We start from the raw sequence: 6,911 nt of genomic DNA on the forward strand, positions 1-6,911 counted from the left end.
TGAAAACACAGATAATACAATTTATTTTTGTAACATAACAATATTATTAGAATACTGACTTATCAACCTTCACCAAATAATTTGCAAATAATTCACCGACAATAAAAAATGAACTAATCTATATCTATTTTATATAAAGAAACAAAATAAAAACTAAACATTCTTACAGCTGTTGCCAGGATGGCATCTAGAGTTACACTTCATTTTCTTTCTACTACTACATCTTAGAGAAATACAATCTAATTTGCAGTTACATTTCTGGTAACCTTGGCCACCAGTGAATCGAGTTACCGCAGCTCTGAGTGTAACGTGGATGTCTGGTACATCAGCCACTTTAAGTAGTTTTTCACCAATTTTATTTAAATCAGCTCTAGTAAAGCAAGAATTTAAGGTGCCTTCTTTGCACCCTAAAACGATACATGTCATTTTCCTTGGACAGTACAACTACTAGTAAAGTTTTTAGGGTCTGAAGGACCCGGATCAACGTCTGGAATTCTTAGAGTAGCGTTGTCTTCTACCTGCAGTAATTCCTGCATCCTCATACCCCTACGGATCATCTTTGATGCGGATTGAGCCTGACTAAAGTCGACATTTTCCCGTATAGCTTCGATGGCATTAACCCTTTCTTCAATACACTTCAAACCCTTTTCACTTTCAGTTTGCTCTGGAACCTTTTCATCTTCAAGTTGCTGTTCTGTTTTCCTACTTTCATCGTCTTCCCTTTCGCCATAATTACCGTCCTCGCTGAAGAACTGAAAATAATAGGTCGTTAGCTCATATCATACTTTTCTGATTGTAACTAGGCATATGACTTAAAGAATTTTAGTATTACTATGCTTTCTAAAACCTGAAGCTTTAGGAAATGGAAAATTACAAAATATGTAAAGACTTGTTAACACAGTAAATTAGGTCTTTCAACTTATGATTTTTGGAGAAATGAGAAGGAAGAAGATTAAGTGCACTCCATTAGAATAGTGTATGAAAAATTCAGTTTCAAAGTGCATTATCAGTTTATCTTTTTTAATAGATTTAATATTTACCTTGTCAAGATCTTCTTCGTAGCATATGCCATCCAAAACTGATTCAGGAAGATTTGTTGAAGAAGACCAACTGACGGTTCTTCTCCAAAGGTGGCCTTAAATGGTGTATGTTTCGTTGTCTCATGCTTCGAGATATTTACTTGCCACTGAACAAATTTTACGCCAATACTCCATTTCTTGGAATTATTTTCTCGCATCCATATCTTCAATTTATCCTGGATAAGACCATTGAGTCGCTCCACTGCTCCTTGGCTTTGGGATGCTGCCTGGCCGACCTGTCACTAGCTGCAATTGTGGCCAGTGTTCATAATTCGGATATCACAGAATTCACAAATTCCCTACCGTTGTCACTTTGCAGTACTGCGGGAGCACCGAATGTTAAAAACACAGATAGAAGTGTCTGAGCTACCTCTTCTGCTCTTTTAGATTTAAGGGGGCTTAACACACAAAATTTGGTAAAATGATTAACGTAAGTTAGGATGTATTTATAATCCCCGTCAGGAAGTGACTGAAAATTTATTAGATCAATTTGGCACCTCGATAAAAATGAGTGGCTTCTAATTGGTTTCACGACAAGCCCTTTTGGTTGCTTTCGACTCTTTTTTTTTTTTTTTTTTTTTTTTTTTTAAATGACACTCTACACAAAAGTTAATAAACAGGTTACAATATTCCATAGTTATGTTAGACCATTTCTTTTTAATTTCAAATAAAGTTTTCTTCTTGCTACCATGACCAACATCTTTATGTGCCTTTTCTATTGCACCATACACTTCCTCAAACCGCTGCTACGTATATATAATGTTCTTCCCTATCTGTTCTTTTCTTTATCAAACATATCGTTTCACCAACCTTAAGAATCTCATATCTTGAACGATAGTTACAATCAATAGTGGTGATAGCATCACTTTCTAGATCCTTTGATAACCTTGATATAATATCTTTCACTCTTTCAAGCGAAAAAAGTCTTGTGTTCTTCCCTTTTCCTTCAACGATGGTCTGTAACCTTGCCTCGAAATTTTCTTTTACTTCCATCGCTGAAGCCATGAGGATTATTCGATATTCGCCAAGAACTGTTGTAAAGAATGAAAAGAATTCCGTAACTAATCTGCGTATTTGTCGAGAGAATTATCATGAGTACCGTATGTTTCACTTCACACCTTCATTCCTATTTACAAGTTGATAACAATTGTTGGTGATGGTAACAAGGCATTAGGCTACTAAAACTTACTTATAAATGGCCAAACTGCCATTAACAAAAGAGATTAGAATAGGATAAAACATTAAAAGTTAAAAATAGTGTCAACATATATTCTATTCACAAAATTTCTTCACCCATTAATTACAGATGGTATAGTAGTCGATTTATCAATATTCGGCAAAATGGTCTTGTCGAGTTTTGAAACCCTGCTGATTTTAAATACTAGGCAAGAAAAATTGCTCATTTTATATAATTGGCAAATCGCTTGCTCATTCTCAATAACAGGCATTTCTATTGCCGATTTTCAATAATCGGCAATTTTCAATAATGAGCGTAACATATATATGTATATATATGTTTGTTATTATATATATATATATATATATATATATAATATATATATATATATATACTATATATATATATATATATATATATATACATATATATATATATATATATATATACATATATATATAATATATATATATTATACATATATATATATATATATATATTATATATATATATATATACATATATATATACACACACATATATATGTATATATACTTATATATATATATATATATATATATATATATATATATATATATATATATATATATAATATATATATATATATATATATATATACATATATATAGTATCTGTAAATATATAATATATATATTGTGTGTGTGTGTGTGTGTGGGTACATATATTTATAATATATATATATATATATATATATTATTGTATATATATATATAAATGTAATATATATATATATAGATATATATATTATATATGTAATATAAAAAAAAAACTCTCTCTACGGTAAGGATTTACGAGGAGAATATATCAGGAAACAGTGACAACCCACTATAAACTTAAAATGTACTTTAATAACAATTAGTAAGGAAATTAAAGTCACAAACAGAACATTAAACAATTACGGACGTATTACACAAAAAAACAAAAGACTCGCCATACAGCCACTTCATCAAGACTACTCATCACTAATCACTGCATTTTACAGTATAATACCCAAGTCACAAAGCTTTTACATCAACAACAACATATAATTCACTGTAACATCAAAAAGTTAGTGGCAACCAACGTTACATCACACAAGAAAACGTCCAAATGGATAAACAATACATTACCATATATTCCTCAAAACTTGATACACTATTATAATCACTTGTTTGTTTCAGCTCCAACGAAAATCATCGTTTTGGGCCTTTATATACCCGACTCACGCTAGACATCCATGGACCAAATATCATATTTTCGGTACATTGTCCTTGGCGACTATCGCCTACGCCAAGCGCTACTGCCATCTGTTGTCTAGTGTACACACTTTTTTTGTATGCAAATATCAATTTTCAACCTTTTATGCAATTTTACATTCAATAAATCAATATTCCTTTACATTCCCCCCTTTTAACTCACGGCTCTCTCCTCAGTCCATGCTGAATTTTCACTCTTACAGTCTTAAACATTAGCTACTTCCCTTCAGCAACTATCGGAGACTGCCACGTCGTTGGTAACAAGCACTTTCCTTTCGATAGTCTGTACACATTCTTGCACTTCCGTCAGGTTTGTCGACTAGAATACATGGGCTAGCCCATTCACTATGGCTTTCCTCTGCTAGTCCGTGTTTCAGTAAATAAGCAGCTTCGGTCTTTAACTGTTGTTGTTGCCTCGGCGACATTCTGTATGGACGCTGACTTATTGGGAGTCTCTTCTCTCAACCATGATTTTATGCTGTACTCCTTTTATCCTTTTAGGATGGTCTGAAAATAGATCTGAAAAGTTTTGAATTAGCACTTTAAAATCATGCTGCTGTTCATCAGATAAATGAATACATAACTTCCTAAATTTTTCATCATCACTCAAATAATCTGTATTTTTTAATCTAATTTCAATTTCTTCTTCAACGTCTTTTTCATCATCCTCTTTTGCAATTGACAACACTCCACTGGATTCGTTATACTTCTTTAATTTGTTAATATGGAAAGTTTTAACTTTCCTCCGTCCTGTAGGAAATTGAATTCGATAATTAACATCACTTACTTTTTCCTTCACCGTGCAAAGGTCCTATATACTTCTGGTTAAAAACCTTACCAGCTGTAGGGAGATACACTAGAACCTTATCTCCTATGTCGAGTTCACGTTTGCAGCCTTTTTGTCGTAGTTTCTTTTCATCTCTTCTTGTACTACTTTGAGATTCTCAGTGCTGCTTTCCATATTTTCTTTATTTTTTCCTTCATTTCTTGTAACGTGATAGAATCCTTCTCATCTGAAATCAACTGATTCTTTATCACCTCCATGGGTGACCTTACCTGATGGACATATACTAACTGAAAAGGAGAATAACCCAACGGATGAATGTACGCTATCACGAACGGCAAATAGCAACATTGGTATGTAGACATCCCATTCCTTTTCATTTTCACAACAGTACGTGCCAAGCATGGTTTTGAAGGTTCGACGATGAAATCGTTCGACCACTCCTTGGCTCTGTGGGTGATAAGGAGACGATAAACAATGCTTAATATTCTGACAGGCTAAAAATGAGGTAAACTTTCTAGACGTAAAGTTGGTTCCTTGGTCGGTTTGAACTTCTTTTGGCAAACCTACCAGCGAGAAGAACTTGTTAAGCGCTTCAATTATCTTATCAGCTACTCACGTAGTTCTTAAAAGGAATAAGCCTCTTGGCAAAATCTGGGTAGCACTACACATAATTGTCAGCAAATACTCGTTACCTTTGCTAGACCTAGGCAGAGGTCCTACACAATCCAAAACCAGTTTCTCAAAGGGTTCTTCTGAACTTCAATGGGTTGCAATGGCATCACCTTAGGGGTCATGTTGAGCTTTACCTACTTTTTGACAGAAATCACAATTTTTACAATATTCACTACAATCTTTCTGCATCTTAGGCAAACAAAAAAAATACCTTAATAATTTCTCATAGGTTTTGTTTATACCTAAATGACCAGAATAACTACAGTCATGAGCATACCTAGACAAAATTCCTATAACTACTTGGAATGACCACTTGTTCTACAACATCATTAACATTTCTACTCTTGAACTTCCTCATTAGGATTCCATCCTTCTCGATATCATTATATTCAACAAGGGCATTATCTCTTATTACCTTTCAAATTATCATCTTCAATTTGAGATTTAACAAATTCTTCCTTATTAACTTTCAGCATTCGCAAAGGAGTACTGACTTTACTTACTTGTAGTGTTTCCGGACTATCTTTAAACAAGTTTTGTAAATCCAAACCGTCGTCATCATTTACCTTTCCTTCGGCACTCTACTTCTTGTAGTAACTGCACAAGCAGGAATAAGTTTGGAAATGTACATTCAACTTCTGTAATAAATGAAGATTAAAGGGTTTTTCTGTCAAAATTGGATTACTGCTACCCAAAAACTTTGTCTCCACATACATCATTTCCAAGAATTAACTCTACTCCTGACACTGGGATTTCTCTCACCAAAGCAATTTTAACATATCCCGAAATTAACGGAGTTTTTTTCAAACTTTCTAACCATACTTCTACTAATGGAGCTGAAAACTCAGGTCCAAACCCACGCAGAAGTACATACTCTCCAGTATCCTTCCACTGGTCATACATATTTCTTATCATTACAGACTGTACCGCTCCGGTATCTCTTAACCACCTTACTTTCCTTTTTTCAACAAGGGAGGTGTAATAACCAACCATCTCCATAAAAGGGTCATACAATTCAGTACCTTTGGATGTGGACTTCTCTTCAGGTAGTCTCACTCCATTTCCTTTTACAATATTCTCAATACAACCAACATTACTAACATTTTGAACATCATTGTTACCTATTTTGTAACCTATATTCTCATCAACATCACTAATATTATTACCTGTCGATGGCTATCACGTTTACAAATACCTTCGTTACCTGGCCTAAGGGGAGAAGCAAACAAACAAGGACCTCTGTCACCACATGCTTGTGGTTGATTCAAACAATGCAATGGTATTTTCAGGTTTATGATCATCCTTAAAATGTACAGGTTTATCTTTAACTTTATTTACCCACTTGAATTGGACGGTTTATTGTGCGATGTGGACAACTCCTACTGATGTGTCCTGGTTTGCCACAACTGAAACATACAAAATCTGATGAAAAGAAAAAAAAAAATTTTCGGCCTATATTTTTCGGTAACTAGGTGTAAACTGATCATTTACACTGGATCCTGCTTTTCCAGCACTAACACTAGGGCCAGAATATATCGACTTGCCCCTCTACCACCTTTATTAAAGGATTTATTATAGACTCCACGAGATGATACCTGTGAACTCGTAGTCTTACCTTGTGCCTTGTAATTTTGCCGCTCTTCCCAAACTTTGCTCCTTCCAATTTTAGGAGTGACGTCAGAATTATATAGCTTATGGGTCAATGCATAATTATCAGACAATCTAGTGGCTTCATCCACATTATCTACATCACGTTCATCCAAATATGTTTAATAAGTGGATTAATACCATCCTTGAACTGCTCAAGCAAAATAAGTTCCTGAAGTTTACCGAAATCTCCATTAACTTCTCGGGCATTCATCCACCTATCATACCACAGGCGTTGTTCCCGTGCATACTCCATATGAGTACGACTGTCT

At 34.2% G+C, this 6,911-nt stretch overlaps 1 pseudogene; it reads right to left on the reverse strand.

Annotated features, from left to right (window-relative positions):
• Positions 1 to 422: 422 nt before the first annotated feature.
• Positions 423 to 6,911, reverse strand: part of LOC135213318 (SCAN domain-containing protein 3-like) — a 13,409-nt pseudogene continuing 6,920 nt past the window's right edge.

Source organism: Macrobrachium nipponense, chromosome 42, assembly GCF_015104395.2.
Source record: "Macrobrachium nipponense isolate FS-2020 chromosome 42, ASM1510439v2, whole genome shotgun sequence".
In the NCBI taxonomy this organism is placed as follows: Eukaryota; Metazoa; Arthropoda; class Malacostraca; order Decapoda; family Palaemonidae; genus Macrobrachium; species Macrobrachium nipponense.